The sequence below is a fragment of the Triturus cristatus genome, chromosome 6, assembly GCF_964204655.1.
Source record: "Triturus cristatus chromosome 6, aTriCri1.1, whole genome shotgun sequence".
NCBI classification, from domain to species: Eukaryota; Metazoa; Chordata; class Amphibia; order Caudata; family Salamandridae; genus Triturus; species Triturus cristatus.
In genome coordinates, this window is record NC_140589.1 from 925,014,992 (window position 1) to 925,042,326 (window position 27,335).

Sequence of the window (27,335 nt, forward strand, 5' to 3'; positions counted from 1 at the left end):
TAGGATTTCTTCCATGGCGTCCTGGAAATGAGGACTTATCATTGAGTAATAGTTCATGGAAAATTGAAATGCTGAGTTCTCATGCCCCGGCATTATATTTGCTTACATCAAGACAAAAACACTGGCTAAAGCTAAGAGGTCTTAGTATTCAATGTTTAGATTACTCCAGAACACTTTAAGCAGGAAAGAAGTCGTTAAAAAAAGATTCATTGACTCCAGGGGATCAAAAATCCTGAAAGTAGACTTTGAAATCGTCTGACAACATAACCCCAGCCTTGAGAGGTCCCTGTTGACTCCCCAAGGAGCAAAGATTCAAATTCAACCTTTGATGCACTGTCTACAGAGCACTCAAGGTAAGATGACCAAAATACCTGAATATATGAGGTGCCAAATAAATCGTTATCCACAACCTCAGATCCAGCAGCAATAAGCAAGTCCCCAAGCTATAATAAAATATAAGAATATTGAGGGAATTCATTACAAGATTTCGGAGACCGAATTTCGAACAAACTTAATCCTGAACTGAGCCTGAATTTAACATAATTTTCAGTGATTCAAGAAAGCTTTTGTGCGAAATCTGTCAACTTTTGCCCAAGTCGCCATTTTAATGCTCTGAATATCTAGTATTTTGAACTCTGCAGTGACGAATACTAAATGAACAGACATTTTTGTTTCCAAATTACCAAAATTGGCAATCTGGTAAATTATCTGTCTGTGTACTGATTGGCTTCACACTTGTACAAGAAAAGAAAGTGTTTTTCTCACCTCTACCTAAAATATACTATGATTTTATAATATGAATTTTTTGCAACATGCCAAATGTATTTACACCTTAAATCTATACCCTTTTGTATCACATAGGTAAATTGGGCTAATAACGACCAGAAGAAAAATACTCTTCCTGAGCGTAGCCTGAGCTACCTGAGTGCTTTTCAAATAGGCATACACATTTCGTACACACCAGGTTCTCACTTCATTCAAGCCTTGTGAGAGCCTGAGCAAACCATCTGCAACTTCAAATGACTGACCCAGTGAAGGGGAAACAGAACTCCCATATGAGTCTGTGGGGGTGCACTCAGACTCCTGTAGACCTCTCGAGCTCTTTTACTATTCAGATGAGGAATCCTCACAGCCTCTCTGGAGTAAAGTTCTTCAGCAGGCCACGACCAAATGGCGGCCTAGGCTTGGTGATTTCCATGTAAGTTTGTGAGCAGATGTGGGCATGTTAGTAGGTGTTAATCGAAGAAGAGAGAAATCCAAACAGCTGAGACGGGGGTTCATCATCTTAGGTTTGGGTGCTTTAAATACTAGCATCACTCTATTGCCACAAAGCAAGCTCCCAGAAATGAAGATGCCTCACAGAGCTGAAAATCTCAGAGGGAGGAACCTGGGAATTTTATTGGGATTGGCTAGAACCTCATCACCAACAGCTGACAGGTTTATCTTTGAAAATATCTTGCTTGACCCACTTCATGAACAGAATCTCTCTTAAACTGGAGTGGAAAGAAGACTTCCCTTCCTGGTGCTGCACTGAGGAATTCCTGTCTGTCTGTCTGAGTAGTGTACTTAGGTGTCACTCGTGCTGGCGTGTACTTCTGTTTGCTTCATCTGGTTACAACAACCTCTTGTTGACCCAAAGGGCTGATGGATTTAAGTTCCTGAAGCGAAGTCTGCTTGCCCCATGACTTCTGTGGCTGGAGGGGCAGAAAGTCCCAAGGAAAGAGGAAGTTGCTGCTTGCTGCAAAGAAAACTACAGGACCAGTTGGAAGAGGACACTTTGCTGAAGACTTGAAATGATAGTTGTGTGAAGTTGCTACCAACTGGAAAAGGTAAGTGCTGCAGATGCAGTTACACAAAATGGTAAAAACCTTCAATGGAACTAATAGCCAGCATCCATTTGGCTATGGTGACTCATGAGTTGGTAATATTGTTGATGTATTGTAGAGGAAGTGGGAGTGCGTGTTTGAATGAATAAATTAATGAATGTATTTGTTGTTTCAATTAATTGAAATTGTTACCAAAGACTAAGCATGGTGTCTCCATCCATGCACCTTCTTCGATCATTAATAAAACATAATTATATCATTTCATTTAACAAATCAAGCAATCACAAAGCATGACATTAAGAGACTATAAAAAATGTGATATATATTCACTAGTTTGAAACCGTGGTCAGCCTTTAATCCTTTGCTCGATCTTTACTTATGAGTTCTTTCAACTGGCGTGCAAATTTTGCTAGTCTGGCCAGTTTCATTGGAATCTTTAAATTAAAAAGAAGTTTCATTGCGTCTAAACAGGTACGAGTGCCATATTTTAAAAACAGAGGACTTAGTAAAGTGCAGCATGCATGATTCATTCGGGGGCAGATGCAAACCAGGTGAGCCATAGATTCCTCGTACTCATGATACAGTCTGCAGGTGGTGACCGCCTCTAGTGATTTCCAGCGAATATTCATATCTTTTATTGGCAGTGCCATGAGTCTGACTGACAGAATTTGCTTTAAAATCGATTTGTTCAAGGCTGAGTCAAAATATGGCTGTCTCAGTTTATCCTTGTAGGAGCTATCTAAGAGCCCGATATTACTGCTGGAGGACTCTATTAGCCTCATGTCATCTTGTTTAGATAGTAGTCTAAAGTGTTTCTTTAAAATAGTTTTCAAAATTCCAGGTTGGTGAATAAAATCCTGCCTGTTAGACAGGTCAAGGTGCAGATCAGTGCAGGCAGTAAATAGGCCGTCGGCCCAGGATGTTTTACCTTTCGTGAAGATTTCCTTTAAAATTGCTTTCATTGTGTTTGGCGGTGCTGCGCATGACCCTCGATAATATCGAATAATCGATGCCCAATGTTCGTAAGATTGTTTGTTTAACCCGATTTCCAGCAATACAAAGGCATTCCGGGCATGGGCGGGTATCTGAAAAATCTGTTTAAATGCTCAGCAGTTGGCAAACTCCATGGTGTTAATTGGTGCCACAGGAAATGCTAATTGGCCATATGTAAATGTGGGAAGTAACTTAGCTCTTATGACCTTTCGGATTGGCTCATTTGTCGGGCTGCGCAGTTTGGTGTTGTGGTTGCAAAGGGCGTACGTCACCGCCTTAGCTTTTGATTCTATGGATGCGATATGTGCAGTGGGCTTGCCGTTGCTCATAATCCAAACTCTCAGATAGTTATATTTAGTGCTTGTTGCTATTTTCAAGTTGCCCATTCTCCATTGATGTTTGAGTTTGTTGGCGTAGTTTCCAAAGATTACTACCTTCATTTTGCTTGCGTTTGCTGTTAGATCGTTTTCGTTGTTGTAAATGCTTAGTGCGTCCAGTGCTCTTTGCATACCTGTCCTAGTGTGGTCCATTAAGACCATATCGTCTGCATACTGTATTAGGAACAGTCTAGTCGACCCAATTTTAGGAGCTAACAGGTTGGCTTTTGATATTGTTTTACTAAGGTCTGCAGTATATAAATTGAAGAGCAGGTGGGCCAGTACGCAGCCTTGTTTCAGCCCTCGGTCCGTGTACACTTTTTTTGTTGCAGTGTTCCCGGTTAGTTTCCCCCGTACCCAGGTTCCAGTGTAAAGGGCAATGATGGCTTTCAGCAGCATGGTCGGGATTCCCCAGTTTTGTCATTTTTGCCAGAGCAGACTCATGTTGACACAGTCGAACGTCGCAGAATAATCTAAGAAGCATGCAAAGAGCGGGTGCAGTTTTTCTAGGTGGACTGTTCTACCAGGTACGCTAGGGCTAGAATGTTGTCCAATGTTGATGCTCCTGCCCTGAAGCCAGATTGATAAAATGGTAGGATTTCATCCTTGTTAACCCAGTTTTGCAGATATTGTAGGAGGAGGCTTGCGTATACCTTTGCCTCTATATCCAGAAGGGCTATCAGTCTGTAGTTGGTTGGTTCTCCAGTGTCACCTTTTTTGTGGATTGGTTGTTATAGGGAGGCTTTCCAACAGAGTGAATACAGTTGCCCAAAACTCACAGTCTTCTTTAAAAAGGTGTCCAGGTACGCCATTGGGTCCTGGGGCCCGTCTCTTCTGATGTTCTTTAATATTAATAGCACACGATTGTGCATGTCGAAAGATATGCGTGTTTGCAGAAGTGGGAGTTTGCAGAAAGAAATGCAAGTTGCATATGATAATTCAATGCTCATCATGTTTTGGTGTAAGGTAGGAGAAAAATACATAGAAAAGTATGATTTTGTGACAAGTCCATGTGTAATCCCAAGTATAACTTAGCCCCCTAAGGTAAGAACCATTTGATATCAGTAGAGAAAACAAATCATGCAAATGTTTCTGAATTCATAAATGGGGCCCTAAGGGCTCCTCAGACGAGGAACATGAAACTTAATGGACAACCATGGCCCTTATTTCCTTTGCTGCTGTCTCTTTCTTACCTCTCTTGTTCCATGAGTCTTCCAGGCCCTCTGCAACTCTTCAAATTGAAACCTTTCCATCCCTCCATCATGCCTCTCATTTGTCCTGTCCTCATCTCCCACGTGTTCATCCATTCCTTCATTACCTCTCTCATCCCACCAACCCCCACCTACTCAAGAACCATCCTAGTTCTATCGATCTTTGGGCTCCTAGATCACCTTTTTACCGAAAGTCTCTTTTTTCCAGTGATTGTCCAGCTGAAAAGGAGTCTCTTGTCGTTCACAACAACCAATGAGCCCTTTTCAGGCTATATCCTCATCTCCTTGACTGGCTGCCCCTCACTGTGACTATTATCTCTCGCTCTGTCCTGTAGGCCACCTAGAAACCATAATGTTTCTCACTGCTGTCTTCAGTATAGTTGTTCCACCTGCTTCCTCAATTAATCTCTGAGATCCCCCACAACCCCCAATCACTGGTTCACAAAAACGAGTGACAACGGGCACCACCTACAACCATTTGCTCAAATGGAGCACCGGTGATACGGCCCGTGCACCTGAGGCCTACATTGGTTGGCAGTCCTGCATTTTGGGTGGAGGCTTTTAAGAAAATCCAGCTTTGAATAAAATACTGGGAGGGGTTAGTGCACTTTGTCTTAGACCTGCTTCCCTACCTTTTGTCCCCCGAGGCTGAGTACTTTTCATTTCCCCTAAGAACATACTGCTAAAAAGCATGCCACGAAGGGCCTTAGTCACCCCACTGTAGTTTGCACAGCACTGACTGAGGAGCTCAACGACTTGAAAACATCCTGAAGGCATTGTTTGTATTTCAGTGCAGTGCTTACATAAGGCTGAAACCCTCTTGAGTAACTAGTTTCTGTCAGTAGGAGCCATGTATCAGGGAGATGGAGGCACAATCTTTAGTCCATGGCTCACTATTATCTAGTTTCAGCGAACATTGTGGCTTCTGGGAGTTCACGGCTGGGAAGTGTGCTGGTGCATTACGTGTTCTTTAGGGTTTAGGGATAGGTAGAAGGGGTAGTAGGTGGTTTTAGAGCTTATCACAGGGAAGCAGAAAGGGAAGGTGTTTTCAGGGTTCAGGGGTGGGAAGTGTTTAGGGATAGTAAGGGCTTTCTAAGGGTCAGGAATGAGTAGTGGGAAGAGATGTTTGAATTTGAGAGATGGGTTGAAGTAACGGGTAGTAAAGGGTTGTGAGGAAATGTCCTTCTTTGCAGAATCACCCCCACACACTTTTTGCACCCACTTTTTGCTAGATGCTGCTGTTTTTGTTTTACTCTTATGTGCACTTCTGACCAGACCCTCATGCATGTGCTCTGATCCACTAAAGTATTTGGGAAATTGTCTAATATTTGATAGGCATACTTAACTTACCTATAAGTCCTAGTATATGGTACAAAGTGTTCCCAGGCTGGTAGGTTAAATGTAAAACATTACTAGTGGACTGCAGCATTTAACGGCATAACCACTGCAGTGACAAAGTGAAAACATGGCTCTACATCTGCCATTGCAGCCTAGTCTGGGAGCTTTTAAACTACCAACACGACTTAGAAAAATTAACCCTTTTCCAAGTCTAAACCTTCCTTTTGAATTTTTATAAGTCACCCCAGAGAAGGCCTTAGTAGCCCATAAGGCAGGGTGATAAATATAAAAAAGAAGGGCATGTTTCTTTTGTATTTTGTGTGTCCTGACAGTGATAACTCACCTTTGTCATTTTCACTGCAGTAAGGCTGGCAGTCCTATTTGCTAACATGGGGTTACACTAGCTCAACCGCTAAGTGCTAACTTCCATTTGGGACCACCAAATATAGTACTTCAAGGTCTCATATTAATTATTACATTAAACCTAGTTGGGTTTAAGGTAACCTTTAGTATGAAAGTGACTTTAGAAAGTCACCACTTTATTGCCTCAAACTTCTAACAGCCATTTCTGGTTCACTACAGCAGACACACTGCTGCTTCCTGGAGGAGATATGCATGGCACCCAGGAAAGGGGAACAGAAGATCTGATCCTGACAGGAAGGCCAGCGGGCAATGAGCAGATGAGCAAGCTTCAAAGGGCTAGCCGCCTGTCACAGGCAAATGCAAGTAACACTTTATCCTGCCCAATCCTTTGTGTAGGCAAGATGGCAGCCCTTCCAGAGGGGGGAAACCTGTTGCAGAACCAGTTTTGCAGGGGGAGTTGCTCATTATACCAGACACACCTCAGTGTGTGCCTAGAGCTCTGACCAAGGGAAGGATAGTTCTCGACATCTTGGAGTTGGGAAAAGATGCACTGTTGGATTGTTTAGTGCCAGTACCCCAAGAAGTGATGTCAGAATAGGTAGGGTTGTCAGTGGGAATTTTTACCCCATTGGTTGGGGAGCCCTCCCCACCCACAAACTCGAAATTGGCATAAAAGTGGCACCCCTGCCTACCCCTTGGCCTCGGAAAGAACTGAAAAAAGGCAGCACCTGCTAAATCTGTCGAACACCAAGAAAGACTGCACATGCTGTATCAAAACAGGACTTCAGAAAGAGAAGAGCTGCCCCTGCAGTTGAATTCATGGAGAAAATGTCCCCAAGGCCTGGACCTGTTTCCACTCGTGCGAAGGAATAGTGAGTGGACTCCATGGGCTAGTTGGCTAGCCTCCTGTTAAACTCCAGGGACGCAAAAGCTAAGAAACATGCACTTGCAAAGTGCCCAGCTGATTAGTTGCCACTGGGTTGTCCTGGACTAAGTTATTGTAGCTTTTGACGTTGAGTGCTACCCCCCAAGAGGAGCCTGCCAGATCCTAGACCCTTGGCTGGAACTAGAGTGTACTTTTTCTTTAAAAAGAACAGCAAGTTGTGGAAAGACATCGTTTTTTGGCACAGAATCAGTAGCTTATACAGTACTGTTATGTTCTGTAGGTAGCCTCAAACTCACGTTGAGAACCAAGGCTCCCACCAGAACAATGGACCTGCCGATGAGAAAATGCACCAAAAATGTTTCTAGGTGCGAAGCTAAATATTTGACAGGGACCAGCCTGGTCCAGGCCTCCGGACTCTATCTCGTTCGGCCTGAAATGTTGACTTTGGCCTGGACCCTTGTATTTGAGGCTCATAGACTACCACTACTACTGAAAAGCAGTGATTTACAAAGCTTTTTGAATGAATTGCAGTGTTTTATGAAATCTTTGCAAAAATCATGACTCTCTTTGGTGTCTATTTAACGATTAAAATATGTGCTAACTTTTCATTATTTTATAGGGACTTTTATTGTGTTTTTTTAATACTTATTGTGTGTTTTGGTAATGATAAATACTTTATGGTCGTTTTCCTTTGAGTTAAACTTGACTTCTCTGTGCCAAAGCCACCCCCAGGACTGAGCTAAAGCTTGATTTAAAGAAAAGTATCTGGACCTAATACAAAATAGCTACATTATTACTTCTTACAACCACCCCAACGAATATCCATTTTCTCATAGGGTTGTTTAGGGATCAATGGTAGGCTGTGTTTAACCCCTTCCCTGCTCATGACGGAACCACTCCGTCATGAGCCACGGGCGCCGTGAGCTCATGACGGATTGGTTCCGTCATGCTGCGGCCGTTGGCGGCCGCTCCGCCCATGCGGCGCTAATTCCCCGCCTGTGCGGGCGATTAGCGCAGTGGGCGGAGTCGTGACGGAACCACTCCGTCATGAGCACAGCGCGCCCGTGACTCATGACGGAGTGGTTCCGTCACGAGCATGGGGGCGCCGCGCTGCCCCCAAACCCCCCCAGCGCCGCGGCAAAATTCGTTCCGCGGCGAAGGGGTTAAGGGATGATTATGGATAATGGATGAGTAGTTAGGGGTGCTTGGGGATGTGAGGAAAGGTAAGGGAGGTTTACATTAAAAGAAAAAAGGGGGTCAAAACACATACATATATAAATATATTATATATATATATATATATAAATACATTGTATACATATACATATATTTACATACATGGTATGTGGGTAACATGCAATGTAAAGGTAACTCCACTGTACTTACCCCTGTGGTAATACATTGCAATGTAAAGGTAATCACGATTAAATTACTGCATGGTAACCTACTGTGAAGTTACCACTGGTGATATAACGACTGACATTCTCTGCAATACATTAGAAAAGATGCCTGTTTTAAGCAGCACAGGCGGTCAGTACAGTTTTTTAAGACCTCTCTATTACACATCTATTCTAACCCTGCCTTTCAAATGAAGCAACTAAATATTGGATGGCTAAGCAGCAAACATTGTGGGCCTGCTTATGAAAACAATTTCTGTATGTAAGTGCAAATATGCTTTTCCATGCGCGCAAAAACAATTTTCATTTTTGGAAATCTGGTTTTGCACTCGTAAAAATATTTACTCATACAAAAATGTAAGTTTGCTCAGTAAAACAAGTAAATACAGATACTTTAAGACGCAGATAGTTCCCTGCAGCTGGGTGTCGTATTCAGCTCCTGGTCTTTTTTGGTTCAGTAACGCTTAGAGACAATGTTGATTGATAGTTAAAATACTGTACTAGTATCTCAAAGCGCCTAATAATATGTGATTTCACATCCTACATCTGTTTACACGTACCATACATGTTTTTATTCTCTTTTGTAACAAATTGCATTTGTGTGTTTCGTATGTTTTAAGGGGTTTTATGTCAGAACATAGAGCACAAAATACCAAAGTGAAAAAATACTGTAGCCCAAATATCGAGTATCAAATATTATGAAGGTAAGTATGTATAGGTAAGAGTAGATTTTCTGTCCTTAACTCCACATCCTTTGAAGGTATATATAACATTTGTGTAGAGTTAAGTATGCAAGACCTACACTTAGCTGCATATAATTACATTCCCAACATTTTGGTACCTGATATTTAGGCTATGATATTTTTTCACATCAATATTTTGCCACTCATATTCTGGCAGTATACCGTTTTATGAATTTTCAAAACCTGAATGTAGGAAAGTAGTATCTGCTTTCATGGTTACTACCACTTTTTGCCTGGCGTCAATGAGTTTTGACTGTAGTTTGCTGGGATCCTGCTAATCAGGACCCCAGCATCTATGCTCTCTCTCCCAAAAACGGCTTTGCTAAGTACTTTTGTATTTCCACAATTGGTTACTGGTGTACCCTTATAAGTTCCTAGTATATGGTGCTGAGGTACCCAGGGCATAGGTACACCAGCGGTCTCCCAGGGCTGCAGCATGTATCGTGCCACCCATGGGAGTTCACATCAACTCTGAGTACAAGCCTGCCATTGCAGCCTGTGTGATTTGGCGCTTGCACCTTTCACGACAGACATAAGTTTCCTAATATCTGAGGTCACTACACTTAAAACCTGTAACTCATCCCTATGGAAGGCCCTTCAGTCCTGAGGGCAGGGTGCTTGGTTATAAGTGTGAGGGTGCCCCTGGATGAGCAGGACGCCTCTACAAATCCCTGAGTCGATTCTCCAGGCTTTGTAAGTGCGGTCAGCCATTTTAAGATAAATAGTGGACCTCAGACATTACGAGATGTCTAACTATATAATGACTGCGCTGAACCTTGCCATGCTTGCTATCTAACATTTTGGAATCATATGCAAACATCGATTCTGGTGTTCTAGGTATGATCTCATAGACTGGGGCCTCCTCTACTACTGGTAACAGCCTTTCAAGGTCTGCCAGCAAGCTAGTGCTGCTGCCGTCCACAGACACGATTTTACCCTCCTGCTGCAGAGCTGAGCTCAAGCAGGGGAAGGTAGAACAATAGATTTCCTGTCACAGGGAGGTGTGACCACCTCCCAGACATGACTTAGTGTATTGGGTTGGCATGGGTGCCCATTTTAGTGCCACCAGACTTCATTGAAGAGCACATTTGGTACCCACAGGGGCGTAACACAGGCCCCCGCATCCACTGCAGTGCGGGGGGCCCTGAGCTGCACGGGCCCCCCTCAGCACTGTACTCACGCTGGAGAGCTCCGGATTAAGTCCAGAGCTGGGGCCCCTCTGTGTACCTTGCAGGGGGGCCCCTTCAACTTTTGTTATGCCACTGGGTGCCCTCCTTGCATACTCCGGTTTGAGCCAGTTTAGGAACCCTTGGTTCCCACTCTAGCGCAAAACTGGACAAAGGACAGGGGAGTATCCTCCCCTCTATTCAGGCCATCCTCTGGGGGGACCCCCGAGTTGTTCCAACCCTTTTCCCTTGGTATTTAAGGGCTCTCCTGTGGGTGGGTCTTCAGATTTGTCGTGGAACATGACTCACCTCTGAAACCAAGACACTCTTCGACAATCTGGACACTTGGACTTCGTTGGACTTCAACTGGAACCGACACTGCATCAAGGAAGACTCCTGCTGCTCCTGGTCTCGCTGTTCTTTAAGTCTTCTGCCTCGTCTGTGTCTGTGCTTCTCTCAGGTTCTCCAGAAGCTGTGTGGGCATCAAGGACATCTGAAGAAATCTCCCGTGGAGTGAGTAAGTCACTCCCCTGCATCCCCAGGCACTGCAATGAAGCTGACCTGTCTGCTGCTCCTGTCGCCCTCTGGACTTCCCAAGGCTCAGCAACACAGGTGGTGGTTCTTCTCACTCTCCAGAGGCTTGACCTGTCTTCCCTGCAATTAGGAGGACAGTATCCCTTGTTGGAGCCACTGGGACCAAACCCCTGTGCACCGTGTTGCCATTGCTAAGGCTGGTTGGTGCTGCACTCCAGAGATCTCTGGGCTACAAGAAGCTCCAGTACATCATCCCTCGAAGATCAGCGTCCTCACTGCATCACTTGCACAGTGGACCTCCATCTTTGGTGAGCTGCCGGAGGTCCTCTTGAGACTCCTGTGCCTTTGGCCTGTGGGTCCTCTTGAGGGTTTTCTCCTGCTTTGGTGGGGTCCCCTGCTTCTGCAGGCCTGCTCTGACTATACTGCACTAGGTGCATTCCTTGGACCTTGCTGGTCCTAATCACTGCATCGTGTCATCTTCCACGGCAGGTGCAACTACCAAGGCTTGTTGTTGCTCCCGCCAAACACCGGCCTTCTAGACACTGACATCAGATGTGGGATAGCTCGTCCATGGCTCCTGGTGTTCTTCAGTATCGCCTAGTCGCCACAGCTGCAGCGACAAGGTCCTTGTCAACTCTCCTGAGCTCCCTGCTAAGGGTGGGCATTGTGCTCCATGCATCCTGGTCACCTCTGAGTGGTATAGACTCTGTCCCCTCTGCTTGTAGGTTCTCCTCTTCAAGAATCCACGCTTGGGTTCCACCTGACATCTTCAGAGACTTCTTAAAAGGCCTTTTCTCCAAAGTCTTCCATTGTCATCTACAGCAGGTTCCAACGTCACTTCACCACTATGCACCCGACTTTTCTGGAGCAGGTAACCTGGTTCCAGGGGCATCCACAGGTTAGGTGGCTCTCCAACACAACCTTCCGTCCTCCAAATGGTTTCTTTGGGGTCCTCTGGGAAGAGTCCTGCTTTTTTGAAACTGCAACCGTGACTTCTCCATTGACTTCTTATTGGGCACACAGCTGTGTTACCATTCTGCACACAGCCTCTGTTACCTTGGGTGGTTCCTTGTTCTCCCAGCACCTCTGAGTCTTCTGTTCAAAGTCGCATTCTTCCTTACAGTTCCCATTCCACGTTCTTAGTGTATGGTTTGGTCTCCCCCAGAGACCAGGGTATATTTGTGCAACTTACCTGATTTCTTTTGAGTATTTTACTGTGTATTGTTGATATTTCCAGCTGGGACATATATCAATGTGTTACTGATTGTGTTGTGTAATTCCAAGACTTATTTTTATAAAACACTGTGTGGCTCTTTTTCATCTAATTTACACTGTTGATTAAATGTGGTAAAATCAGGTGCTTTACAGTCCTTCAAGATAAGCCTGAAAGCTGCTCTCCACAGCTACCACTATGAGGGCCTAAGGTTATCAAAGACAACTAAAACCACCATATGAGTTGCCTGGATTAGTGCAAGGTGCATCTCTCCTGTGATTGTGCCCCATATTACTAAGCCAGCCTCCTACACTGAAACAAACAGATTTGACCATACCATACCATGCAGGACCACCCATACCATTCACACAACTTTATACTGAACAGGCTGGTGTTTACTCGAATGAAACAACACTGTGACAACTGAGTGACCAATAAGAAATATGACTACCATGCCAAAAGGGTACCCAGACTCTGAAAGAGCAATGACAACACACAAATGATAAAAATGCACTATACAATTCTGATCACTTAAGATAGCATAGATATATAAAATCTCTAATCCTTTAGCATAACACAACATATACACATGTAACAGCACAATATAACAAATCATAACATAAGTAGCTCTCCCGGTTTTATAATATTTGTATTTTTTATTTTTGATCTATACTTACACATTATTTTTGTGCTCATCTTAACATTATTTGTCCATGTTTATCTAGTGTTTTGTGATTAGAATATTTTCATATCTATGTAAATAATACATTTTCTGTTTTTCCCAGGTCCAAAAATAAATATATTTGTGGAAAACAGTCTTTTCTGTCTGCAGCTATGTGCAAGTATCTGTAAAAATGGAAAACTGAGAGCATAAAATGTAATGTACCAACATCTCTAATACCAGAACAAAAAACTGAATAGCATAACACAGCATGACGCAAAACAACACTGCTGTAGTGTTGCGATGTTATAGACAACACCATGTGGGGTGCCCAAGGGAGGGGGATTTTAAGACAATACCCTGAGGGTGTAAATATGGTTGGTTTGGTCTGAAGCTTCCTTCAGACTAGCAATAAATTGCCCGTACAAAATTGGTGTAATCAGGGTAGAGACCAAATCCAGATAACAACCAAGTGTGTATCCATTTATTGAAGATGTTGTGCTGCCATGCCACTACACTGGTGAGGAGGAGGCCATATTGCCCCCAGGTGCACCTACTCTATCGGCCTTGTGCTGACTGTCACATGCCTCTTCTATATGGGCACACGAGCCCCCCTGCTTCACTGCGAGCAGCAGCCCTCGCTCCAGTCAGCTGCCGAGCTCGCTGTTCTCATGCACGTCTGCCTTCTGTGCCCCCGCGGAGCTTGCCAGCCTTGTGCAGCCGCTCCTTTTGTGAGTACAACACCCGCAACTACAATCCACCTGCAACCTGAGCTGCCAAAAGGTTGGTGCACCCCAGCCAAGTGGCTAACACGCCCCTCGCTGACTTTGCCCAATGAGGTGTCTACTAAGCGGTGACACCCCCTTCCATGCGCTCTGTCCTTGCAGATGCCATGACCTCCATGACACTGTCCCCCCTGTTGCCCGGTGAGGTGTTGTGATAAAATGAAAGTCTGCATAACACAGGCTGATCTCTGCCCACATGACGCCTAAGACTTAGATTTGGGAGAACGTAGCCCGGGCTAATAAGCAGACCTCAGCACATTTGGATACCCTTCTGCCTCAGTTTTGCAGTTCCATGAACAAATAATAGGACAGTGCTCTCCCGACACCACAAGCTCCTATGCTACCTGCTGCCGACTGCTGCCCAGCATCACTTCTCACATTTTGCATGCCCTAAGCTGACCAGGGTGCCACATCTACCGCCACTTCATCAATCTGCAGCAAAGTAGTCAGAGCGACGTGTCTCCCACCTCTGTGATCAACCCACGATGTCCCCATCCCTGCTTTACACACACTGCTGACAGGAGGTGTGCCATGCTTCTCCACCTGGGTGATGCTTAGGTTCACAAAATCTAAAAAAAACATTGTCAGAGCTGGGCCCCCACGCAATTACACCACTCAAAAGAATCGCATTGCAGGGCATTTCGAGCACTACACCAACCTCGATTATACACGCTTTCTTCTCCATCTAGCGCAGCAAAAGCCTGATGAGTCTGTTTATGTATTCTTCAGCCGCCTAAAGGAGCTTGCAAGCATATGCATGCTCCCGGATGAAGGGGATGAATTGAGAGCGCAGTTCATCCAAGGGTGCGCCTCTTTCAAAATCCGGGAAATGATCCTGCAAGAACCCGACATGCCCTTGCACAATATCCTAAGTCTCGGGCGCTCCAAGGAACTCTCAAAAGCCCATGCTGCCCACATGGAACTGAACCAACCCACTCCTATTTAAAAAGGACCCGTAAATGCACTTTGCAAAGAGACAGCCGGAATCAGCCATGCAGAAGACATCTGTCCACAGATGAGGGTGGTGCGGTGGCTCCTTCCCCCACTCAGGTGGGGGAAAGCCTGCAGTGCTTGTGGCAAGCCCAACCACTTCTCTAAAGGGTGCCGCTCTGCCTCCTCCTCGAAGCAAAGTTCACTACCCCTGATAAAACTGGTGAGTGCAGTAGACCCTCACACAGCCACACTGACAGGAAAGTAACATGGATGACAATGATGATACTGAAGCTGTTCACGTGGTGAGAGCAATCGACCCACTCCGACCCATATGCCTGGTGTCTCCTACATGTCTAGTGAATGTACAAGGCCAACCGGATTCCACCCTTATAGACAGAGGTACCTTTATAAACTTAATGGCTGCAGATGTCTATCATAGCCTTACTGGCCCTCCTACACTATGCTGCACCAGAGTCCAGGTGAATGCCTTCCGGAACCACTCACTGCTGCAGCTTGAAGGCATGTTTCATGCTGACCACACCCATGACTCTACCTGAGGACAAGCCAAAGTATATGTGTCCTGTGAAGGGAATGGATTCCTCCTTAGCTGTATGTCGGCCCAGGAACTCAACTTGGTCCAATTCGATTTCAGTGTACATGCCAATGGCCTTGACCAGCTGCTAACTGACTTTGCTCCACTCTTTGATGGCATTGGCTGCTTTGTAGGCCCAGCAATATGCCTGTATGTTGACAAAACGGTAGCCCCAAGGTGGAGAAAGAACTAAAACTTTTAGAAAGGGCATTCATCATTGAAAAAGTGTGAGGCCCAACCCAGTGGGTCTCCCCCATCATGGTGACAAAAGAACCTAAGCAGCCCGATGTGTACGTATTTGATTAGATATGAGAATACCCAATCTAGCAATCAAACAGGCAGGCCATCAAACACTGACCAGTGATGATAAAATTAGTGTACTTTCAGGATCAAAATGAATATTCGATCCAGTTATCACCAGATGCTGTCACACTCAGACTCATGTCCAATCACCACGTTCTCCACACATGGCCGCCTCTGGAGATATACCCGCCTGAATTTCGGAATCTCCAGCGCAACAACAGTGAAGGAGCTCCTGCATGGCCTCTCAGGAGTACTCAATGTGAGTGATGACATTCTGGTACACTCGCCAACCCTTGAAGAACACCTCACAGGCCTCAAAGATGTATTCGCCAGGTTCAAAGAACGTGGTGTAGCCCTTTACAATTAAAAGTGTTACTTCCTAAGAAGTGACATCAGTTTCTTTGGGTACTGCTTCTCCGAAACAAGAAATCGGCTCTGAACCTGACAAAGTGAAAGACATTCAAAATGCACCAGCTCCCTCTTGTGTGTCAGGGGTCCGCAGCTTTCTTGGTATCATCACTTACTGTGGACGCTTCATGAGAAATCTCTCTGATATCACAGGGCCCCCTAGGGTACATACGAAGTCCACCAACCCCTGGGTCTAGGGTGAAGAGCAAGAGGAAGCATTCAAGCAAACCAAAACAGCAATATCCGCCGAACAACATTGGTGTATTTTGATCCTAAGAAACACTCCCAACTGGTTGTAAATGCCAGCTCCGTCGGGCTAGGAGCCATGCTGGCCAAGCATCAAGAGAGTGGCGAGTAGGCACTCATTGCCTACGCTTGTTGGACGCTCATACCAACTGAGCAACGCTACTCCCAGATCGAGCGAGAGGCAATCGCTATCCTGTGGGGGTGCCGGCACTTCAATATCTAATTATATGGGCACCTATTCACCATAGTCACAAATCACAAGCCCTTGATCCCTCTATTCCAAGAAGTGGATCCTGCAGCTGCAGGAGTTCAATTTCAATGTGCAACGCTGGCCAGACATTTGAATCCCAAAGACTTTCTATCCCTCCTTGCACGCTGAGTACGTTCGCCTAGTGGTAGAACGTTCCAGACCGATTCCCATGTCTCTTAAGCAAGAAGTGGAGGCCACCACCCAGGATGAGTGTCTACAACTTGCGATTCAGGCAAACCTGTCAGGGGATTTGGCAACCCCTTTGATGTTCAATCCCCTACTACACCGCAGGAGCAAAGTTAACACTTCTATCGCTGAATAACGTTTGTCAAGAATTATCCATCACTGAGGAAGGCTGCCTGATGAGAGGCCCATGGCTAGTGCTCCCCAACAGCCTACGACAAAAGGCTGTTTTTCTAGCCCATGGGGCACACTAAGGCATTGTTAAGTCAAAGAACAGGCTGCGGAGCAAAGTCTGGTTTCCAGGTTTGGAGCATAGAGTGGAAGAAGTTGTACAGCAATGCCCAGCCTGTCAGAACAACAGCCAACCCCATCGCCCACTCCCATCATCACAGAGGACGGTCAGACTAATTCACGCAGTGTCAATGCAGACTTCTGGAGTCTTCCCGATGGCTCCCTCATGCTTATCGTTGTGGATGACTATTCCAGGTATCTGGAGGAAGGAATTGTTTTAACTACTGCTGCATCAGAAGTCATCCCAAAAATGGAGATGCTGATGGGCACACGCGGTTTGTTTGGTGAGATCCGCACGGATAATGGGCCCCCTTCAGCAGACATGAGTGGGCTGAAAATCTTTGCTCCAGAGCTACCAAACACCGACGCCTCATGTCCCAGCGGCCCCAGGTCAACTGAGAGGTATAGTGCCTGGTGAGGACCCTAAGGAAGGGAATCCGCATTGCAGTAGTTAAAAATACCAACATTGAGCGATCCATATATAACTTCCTACGAGAATACCATCTCACACCATACTCTACAACCGGCATCGCTCCAAGCAAGCTGTGCTTTGGACGTACATTGACAGACACTATTCCCCATCATCCTGCGTGGGCAGATCAACCAAACCCCTCAAATCGCTGTGAGGCCAAACGAACTCACAATTAATTTGCTTCACGGAAACGGTGAATTAAACAAGCCACCTTTTGACTCAGAAGAGTACGATCCGCTGGGGAAGAATCAGTAGATGGCATGGCTGACGTTGAGGAACAGTTCAGATGTGTCCAACGAAACTCTCTCAGTCCACCGAGTACGCCTGCGCCTCCACTTAACACATCTTCCCCAAGCACTGTCCAGGCCATTGGTACAGTGAGTCAAACAGCATCCAGTATTCCCGACACTGGGAGGTCCTCGCCAGCAGCTTCTGCCAGGAGTGGCCAAGGTTGATACCACCTGTGGCCAAACCCAGAGCCTCCTCAGCTTTGATTATATTACTGACGCAATGGTTACACTGTTTAATAAATGTGTTTTCAAGTACATGGTAAAGGAGGAATGTAGTGTTGCGAAGTTAAAGTCAACACCATGTGGGACGCCCCAGGGAGGGGGATTTTGGGACTTAATCCCAAGGGCGTGAATAGTGGTGGTTTGGCCTGACGCTTACGTCAGACCCGCAATAAGTAGCCTGTGCAAAACATGCAAGGTCAATTTAGCGTCCACAACTAGAAAACAACCATGTAGATCTCCATTTATTAAAGTTGCTGTGCTGCCGCGCCACTAGAACAGCATAACAAAAGATTGAATAACATTATAAAACAAAATACATTTTGTCGAATTTATCCCTAACCTGATGTCGACATATGGAATTACATACAAAATATAGGTCCGAACTGTGGAATCTCGGTCTTGGCGCCTCTAACCATCATATAGATTCAGAAAATAAAACTAAATAAAACAACGGAAAATAAACAAATCACTTCGGTGCACATCAACAGGCTCCAGTGCCCTTGAGCACAAAAGCACCATTCCCTCTCTCTTTCTCATCTGTACTCCTTGTTCCTTTGCACACATCATTTATTTACAGTGCACACTTGGCTGCACTTTACCTCTGATAATTGTTTCTCGAGCTGGCAAAAGGTCCAAACGTTTCGAGCAGAGGAGGAACGCAATCTTTAAAATATACAGTTGACTCCTACTTTCAAACCAACAGTTCACTTTCATGTACGTGCATAAAGCTGTCAACCCTTTGGCTTTCGTTGTTTTTACTCAGCAACGTTGAAACTTTGGAATGGTGCGGAAAATGAATTCGTGGGCCTGCGTGTGAGTACGTGCCTGTGCGCGAGCGTGCGTGCGTGAGAGAGAGGTGGGTTACGCATCTTCTACTGCATTGCAGGCCATGTGAACACTTGCCTGCCAAGACGGATGCTGCACAGCTCTGCCTCTCTCCCTGCGTGATATGTTGTGTTTGAGAGCCAAAGAGAGAACATCCTGTACAAATATGGATGGATAAATAAGGATAAGTGACGGTGAATACAAAAGAAATGGGTAAACAGAGATGGAAATTAATTTAGTAGAATCTTACCGTGGGAGCCTCTGCTTAAGCTGCTGGCGCGCTTTATGGGCAGGCATGGGTTTTGGGAAGGCTTGCTTTAAACGATGTGAATTCGATTTTTTTTCTCCATTCTTAAAGCCCATTTCCTACTAATGTGTGGCAAGCAGGTGGTTCAGGAGAGGAGTTAAGGTGGAAATACTGACAGGAAGGAGGTCTGCATTTTTATAGTACGAATGTAGGGCCATATGTATGAAGCCAAATTGCGATCGCAAATGCTGAAATTCGCAGAATTTCAGCTTTTGCGATCGCAATTTAGACAGTGTGCAATGTAGCACACAAAAACCCACTCGCGAAATAAGGAATAGCAAAATTTGCGATTCCTATTTTGCGAATTCATTTAAGGAATCCCAAATTGGGATTCCTTAAATGCAATGTAGGAAGCACCCAAGTTGTGCGATTTTGGATTAGGGAATTGCAAATTACCACCAATTTAAGGTTGGTGGTAATTCGTGATTTCTTTGAAAAATGCACTTTTTTTGCATTTTTGAAAGTGCCATGTGGCGCACATACATGCCCTTAGAGCATGTATTTGTGCCACATGTGCACACATGCTTATTTCAGGGGTGCAACAGGGTGTCCTATTGACATCCTTGCAACCTTGAAATTGCATTCTCAATTTGCGATTCTCTAATTGGGAATCGCAAATTGAGAATGTCTTCCCAATGAATGGGAAGGTATTCCTTATTTGCGAATCTCAATTTGCGATTCGCATATAAGGAATATGTAGGATTCGCAATATATTTAGCAAATCCTGCATACATCGCATTTTGCGATTCTCTAATTGAGATTCCCTAAAAATCGCATTTGAGAATCGCAAAACGCATTTTTCGTACATATGGCCCGTAGTTGATTATTCATATGCAGCACTGCTTGCACCAATTGTGTTATTGCCCCAGTGTACTGCTCCACGAGTGGCAGTGCTCAAGACAGATTAAAAAGTTGTCTGCCAGCGCACTCCCATACACACAAAAGAAACTTTGACAAACCTAATAAGTCTGGGGTTGACTGCCTGATTATTAGCTTTGCCAGCACTTGTGTATTTTAATGTTTCTGTAAATCTTTATTACAAAAACATAAAGAAATTGCCAGCAACACTTTTGTAGAAATGCATACACAGACGTCTTTGAATTTTTTTGTGATGATTTTTACAGAAACGTTCAAAGATGGCTGTCTGTGCGTATGCATGCAAATGCATGGGTGCCCATCTCTGAATGGTATTAAAACCCATTCAAACAAAGCACACCATTAGCATTGCGCTCATGGGATACAGTACACTCTATGTGAAGGCTAAGCTCCGGTAGCGAGCCGGGGAGCCTCAAGACCCTCAGATAGCTTAAACAAAGTTTATAAAAATTGAATTCTTTGGTAGGTGGAAACAAAATGTGAATGACACTAAAGCAGACCAATGGATGAAGAGTTCTGCTTAAAAGTCATTATAAATAAGTATATAAAACAAATGGTCTTTGCTAACACCAGAACTAAAAAGGTCATCTTTTGGACCTGTCATAGTAATCTGGCATGACCATTAGGTGGCTCTCTCAGGATTCTGTCTTACATCCTCTGAAGGAAACACTGGTCCTGCATGTGAGGCAAGCTCTACTTTGAAACAGGTCTTGCCAAAACTAACCAAAGTAACCATCTCAACAAGGCAAACAACAGCATTATAGGTGACTAAATCCATTGGGCTGGTCTTTCTGTGCATGTCTTTCTGCTTGATCACTTCAGAGGTACGGTTATGTGGAGCACTATGTCTACTTCTGTAACCCCAACAAGATGTTGCTTTGCTTAATACTCAATGAAAAGTTAAAAAAAGGTGTCAGAAAAACATGCCAGGGGCATCCGGATACATAGGATGCCTAATGCGGGTAAAAAATGGATGTCGTAGCACATGCTAGAGATAATACTCAAATTTGTGTTTTTTTCATTTTTAGAGATCTTTGTAAAGCACTGCATCAAGTCGTTATTTCTTGATAGTTATTACTGACAGCGTGGTAGAACTATATACAAGAAAGGATTTTGCTCAGCAAAGAAGAATTCACAAAACATATTTTTTTTCGGGTATATTGCTAACCCTTATATATCAAATCGGGATTGGTGGAGTTTGACACTCGCAAATCGGATTTGTGAATACAGAAATCTACCAATGAGTTGATATTTCTGTAATGATACATTTATGGTCAGGGGCGCAACTTTGCGCTTTCCTTGGGGCCATGTCTGCAAAGTAGATCAATGCCCACAAGTTCATAAGTTATATGTCCTTTGCTGTAGTTTCCCATGTAGAAATGCTTGCACATTTTTCTTCTGTTAAGAGCAGAAGTGAGTGCATTGGCAGGTGGCAACTGGGAGGCAAAAACATGTATATTTAATATGGACATGGTGGTGTCTTCACGAAAAAAATGTTTCCCCTGTGCTGTGGAGAAAAAAAATAATGTATGTTAGCGTGCACGTCGGCAAACCAGTTGGAATACCATACATGGCAACATTTTACAGCAAGCAAGTGGGAGATCTAAAAAGTAGTTGGGAGAATGTATTTGCCCCATTGACTTATGTTGAAAAAGAAGGCAATCTGCCTGATGAGGGTCTATTGACATTTCATTTTTGGCAGTTTAATAACATAGCAACATAGCATAAACAAAAAACAACAGGGTTCCAAGGTATGTTTTTGTATGCACAATGTAAAACTGCCAAAAATAAAATGTCAAGGCCTGTCACATGCTCCAATCACCCCCTCCAAGAATTAGTTACAATGTATTAACTAAAGGATTAACTTTGGATTGTCAGAGGTAATTTTTGGAGGGGGAGATGGGAGCGTATGTGACAGGCATCAACATTTTACTTTTTTTCCCTGTTTCCAGCAGATCATGATTCCGCAATCCAAATCGAGTTTCTGCATGCAGGAATTGGGAGGCGGGAGACTAGCCTTGAAATGAGTAGTCTCCCACCAGAATCGGGAGGGTTGGCAAGTAAGGTATACTATTTCCATACAAAGAAGTTTTCTGTAGGAAATTCTGATGACGACTTCTCAAATACTAGACTACCATTTTCCAATTGAAACTTTTGGGATACCTTGGGATACCCTTAGAAGTTGGGCAGTAACTCCAAATAGGAGTAATTATGAGAGAACATTTCCGACTTTCTCACCCTTTGTGAATCGGTCAGTGCGTGATTATGCTGGTGTATCAATGTGTGTGTGTCTGTGTGAGCACTGCATGTACTCGTCTGTCTCTGTATCCCCTGATCTGTGTATCAGTGGGTATATATATATATATATTTTAAATTGGATTCCGGCGGCACTTTTTAGTCGGGAAAAGGCATCTGACGAAGGAATAACTCCGAAATGCATCATGCCATTTCCAATAAATCTGCTGGTTTGAAAACGATCCTGTGTGTGTGCCCGGTTCTTCATGTTGCGTGAGGGGCCTTTTGGACTTGATATATATATATATATATATATATATATATATATATATATACATATATCCAAACACTCCGTTGCAGTAATATGCAAAAACGACAACGATTCACGGCTCCCAATTGCTTCAAGGCAGAGTTTATTCGGCAAACAACTCTACGCGTTTCGGAAACAAACTTTCCTTGTTCACGAGTAATGAGACAAAGTGAAACAGATGATAAAATTACATTAGTCAAGTGACATGTGATTTGCATGTGATAAACAGTGAAAACATACTTTCCCATCGTGTTAATTGCTCGATGTGTAAATCAAACATTGTTTTTTTAAACTTCTAACGTTCTCTGAGTCCAGTCTAGTGTATTTGAAAACTAATACATTAGTTATACTATTGTCGAACCAGAGATCGCCCAGTGTTTACTCTTCGTTTAATTCCATTCATTTGGTATTTCGTATTTTTTCTAAGCAGAGGAAACTTTATTGTTCCCAATTTCTTTGCAACAAAAAGGTTCAAATTAGCCTCTTCTAAGACTGTCTGAATGTCAAAGTAACCATCATTTTTACCCCAGTGGTACATTCAATAGCCTTATGACCTCAGAAATAACTATTGTTAAGTGGTAAGCGCTGTTCCGGTTGTACGGTAAGCGTAATCGGCGATTTTTGGCCTTTGGGGTTCTTTGGGGACACCTTCATCAAGGCTAGGTGGTTAGGAGCTGTCTAAACAGCCCCTTTACATGTTTTTTGCCTTGGTTTTTCCTCCCCCCCTCAGAGTGCGAGAGAGAAAATGGCGGCCGCCGCTTCCTGGTTTCGACCGATTCGAATGTTTACTAAGATCTAACAGCCAATCAGAATCACGCTCGCGCACGTCACCGTACGCGTACGGTAAGCTTACCGTAAGCGCACGGTAAGCGCACCGTAAGCTGGCTCAGATATATATATTGATTTAAATGCTATTTTCTCAGGATCTACTGAACAGATTTACACCAGACCTACAAAAGGCACTTCCTTGACCTGAGGACTACCTCTCTGCCAAATTTCAAGTAACTCTGTTCGGCCGTTCGGGCTGTAGCTGTGTCTAAAGGTCCTATGGAAAAATGCATGGGAAAAACGCGTTTTGGGACCCCCCTTTTTTCTCAGCACCCGCTTGACGAATCCCCCCGAGACTTTCTGGGTAGGAGCGGAATGTAGCACCCCACCTATTTTGAACATTTCGCGAGGATTCGTAGACCGGCGCCAAAGTTATTCCAAATAGAATGTTGTGGATTTCCTATGGAAACAGGGTCCTAACTATAACTACCTACTGGCGACCGCCAGTAGGTAATATATATATATACTCACAGAAAAAACCATAGGTTTCAGGCACGTTATAGTTAGGAATTAGCATTTAAAAAACCTCAGAACTTCACTGAAAAAAACAGGTTTCAGGGGTGTTATAGTTAGCTGGACTTTTCACTTGTACAAAAGCATTAAAATTCCCCCGTTATAGTTAGTTCAGCTAACTATAACTCGCGCGCCCGCAATGCACTGCTGATGACATCACATATTACATCACTCATGACATGGTCAGTGACATCACTCATGACATCACTCATGACATCTCAAATGACATCACTGATGACATCACTGATGACATCATCCAGTGAATGTGTGTTTTTCTGAAAATTAAATATGTTTTATATATGTATATCTCAAGGTCGATGGAAGAATAAATGGGTATATAAGTGTCTAAATGGATGATTTGTTTTTGAAAAATTGATTGTGTAACTGACTGATTAAGTGTATCATAGTGAATACATGGCTTAGTGAGTAATGTTTAAATATGTAAATATCTGTATCATTCTCTCACTTTGTGTATAAGTGGCTGCATGGGTTGGTGAGTAGCTACATGGGTGTCTATATAGGTTATTAGTTGTTTTTTGAGTATCAGTCTGAGTGTCTGCATGGTTCGGTGGGGGGTATTACGTAGTGCATAGGTGCATGAATGAGTGACTCACTGTTTGTATGTGTTGAAGACAGCATGTGTGCAGGACTGTATGGGTGGATGAGTGTGTGTATGGGTGTGTTAGTGAGTGAATGACTGTCTCAATAGTGTCTTTATGAGTAACTACATATGTTTTAAACTAGTATATGTGACTATTGGTGTATATAAGTGAGTATATGTGAGAGTGAGAGTGAAAGAGTTCCTGTATGAATAAGTATGTGTTTCTATAAGTGATTGTTTAAAAGACTAAGTATGTGTAAGTTTCCGTAGAAGTAAGTGTGGTGGTGTGTGTATAACTGTATATGCAAGTAAATGTATGTTTGCTTCTTTATTAGCATGAGTGACTATGTGTGTGAGTAACTCTATGGATGAGTGGCATTGTGTAACAGGATGTATAGGTGTATGAGTACATATGATGAGTGAGTACATGTATGAGTGACTGTATAGGACTGTGAGTGGATATGTATGTGGATCTTAGAGGTTGTTGTAACTGGTATTGGTATGTCCATTGTTTTGAAAATTTTAGTCTCTATTTTTGAATGTGTGTATCAAAGGTTATATTAGGGTGAGAGGAGGTCTGCCACTCTATCACAAGGATGATGTCATCAGTGATGTCATCAGTGATGTCATTTGAGATGTCATCAGTGATGTCATGAGTGATGTCACTGACCATGTCATGAGTGATGTAATATGTGACGTCATCAGCAGTGCATTGCGGGCGCGCGAGTTATAGTTAGCTGAACTAACTATAACGGGGGAATTTCAATGGTTTTGTACAAGTGAAAAGTCCAGCTAACTATAACACCCCTGAAACCTATGTTTTTTTCAGTGAATTTCTGAGGTTTTTTAAATGCTAATTCCTAACTATAACGTGCCTGAAACCTATGTTTTTTTCTGTGAATTTCTAAGGTTTTTTAAATGCTAATTTCTAACTATGCCTACAGAGATAGGACATGTGAAGAAAGAAGAAAAAATGCACAGAAAGAAAAAAAAGAAGTGCAGAAAGAAGCAACAGAAGTCCTCAAAGACGAAGAAAAGTGCAGGAAGAAAGATAACGTGCAAAAAGAACAAAAGGAAGAGCAGAAAGAAGCCTTGTTGCAAAATCACCCTCAACTTTTTCAGACGGATACTGGTGGTAACTGAGTCTGACTAACCAGTCCTAGAGCCAGTGCTATGTTAAAAGACACTTAGAATACAGTGAAAACACCTACATACACTAGGGAACATTATGCGTTGGGGTCCCCCTGTGATTAGCATGACCCCCTCTGTAAGCCCCTCGTATATAATAGGGCAGGGGGATTAAAACTACCTCTTAAAACAGGCCACAGGGCGTTTTTGAACACGTTAACTCAGGCCCCGTCCCCTCCCTTCACCACTGTGTAAACACGCCCTGTGTCCGTTTTTAGTTGGGAGATTAAGTTCATTTGAATCCTGAGGGTCCCTAGGGTCCAACTAGCCCACTAGGTACCTCCAGTAAGTGCCACAGAGCTGCGTTGCAGAGAGGTGTAAAAAGTGGCACGGCCTGGACCACCTCTCTGCAATGCAGCTCAGTGGCGCTTACTGGAAGCACTTGGGGGGCTAGTTAGCCCCCAGGGACACTCAGTATTGAAGGGAAATTATATCCCCAATTTAAAACGTGCCATAGTGCGTGTTTGCACACGTCACCTCAGGCCCCGTCCCCTCCCTTCACCACTGTGTAAACGCGCCCTGTGGCTGTTCTAAGTTGAGAGATTAAGTCCCCTTGAATCCTAAGGGTCCCTAGGGTCAAACTAGACCACTAGGTACCTCCAGTAAGCGCCACAGAGCTGCGTTGCAGAGAGGTGTAAAAAGGGGCTTGGCCTCAGAACACCTGTCTGCAGCGCAGCTCCCTGGCGCATACTGGAGATGCCTGTTGGGCTAGTTGGCCCTCAGGGACCCTCAGTATTGAAGAGGAATTAATTCCCCAACTTACAACTCACCAGGGGGCGCGTTTGCAGAGTGCTGCAAGGAGTGGGCGTGGCCTCCGGCACGATGCCAGTCTTTTATTTATTTTAATTTTTTAAGAAGGGGGGCTGTGTGGTTCCCCTTCTTATTCTAATTTATTGGCCCTGATGACCCCATCCCCCAGGGCCTGTCTCCTAATTATATTTTTTTGACCCCAATCCCCAGGGCCGGCCACTGTTTTTTATTATTTTAAAAAAATATATATTTATAGACACACCTAGGACATGCTTGACAAACCGTACGTACCTATCACCATGACGATTTGCGGGATATTCATTAAAAGGCGACTATGCATACAATGAATCCACGTGGAATGTATTTAAACCACTAGTGAAGCTCTGACATGTCTGATGCCCTGCCGTGCCTAATCCCGGTAGACACCCTTGTCGTTTATTTATACAAACATGGGTAGCTATTGACGGGCACATTTAATACACATGCACACCAAGCCATTCAAAGGGGATTCGACAAAAATTCGACCAAAACTATGCAAGAAACCCCCCTCACGGTTAATAAAACACACATCCACTGCCGGATGTGTAATGCTTTTTATTTTACTCTCTGGAAAGGGGACGAACATCACTTGAGAGTCACAGCGCGCTCCTGGCAGAGCCCAATGCTGTGTTACACCCACCATTGCCTGCTGAGTGCCACACATCTCTGTGTTGTATTCCACCAGCTAGTGCATATGCTATGACACTCTCTAGCCCATGTGCACTGTAACACCACCCCGTGAATATGTCATGCCACACTTGTCTTCGCACGGGTTATATTGCCCCATCTAACGTGCCTTCCTCGATGCCTATGTTATAACGCACAGTGCTATGCCATACATATTACAATCTGGGATCCATATCTTTGTCACAGTGCATATGCAACGTTACACTCCCCAGCACATATTTTATATTACAACTTTAGAGACTAGTTAGGTTACACAACACTGCCCTGTGCATATTACACTCCAAGGCGCATATAGCATAGCACGCGCTAGTGCCTGTGCCAACTCGCGCTTTCCAATGAATCAGTCATTGCGCACAATGTATTGCATATTATATTTCACACCCGGTTGATCTTATATCACACTTTTTGGTGCATAGTTTATACCATACACTATATCTAGTTTTCATTTTCAATCGTGCTCTCAGGACTATGTTCTATATAACACTGTGTTCAC

At 44.0% G+C, this 27,335-nt stretch overlaps 1 protein-coding gene across 1 annotated transcript in view; it reads right to left on the reverse strand.

Moving 5' to 3' along the window:
- The window catches only part of PDE7B (phosphodiesterase 7B), a 984,492-nt gene that overhangs the window by 836,998 nt on the left and 120,159 nt on the right, over nucleotides 1-27,335 (reverse strand). The window lies entirely within an intron of this gene.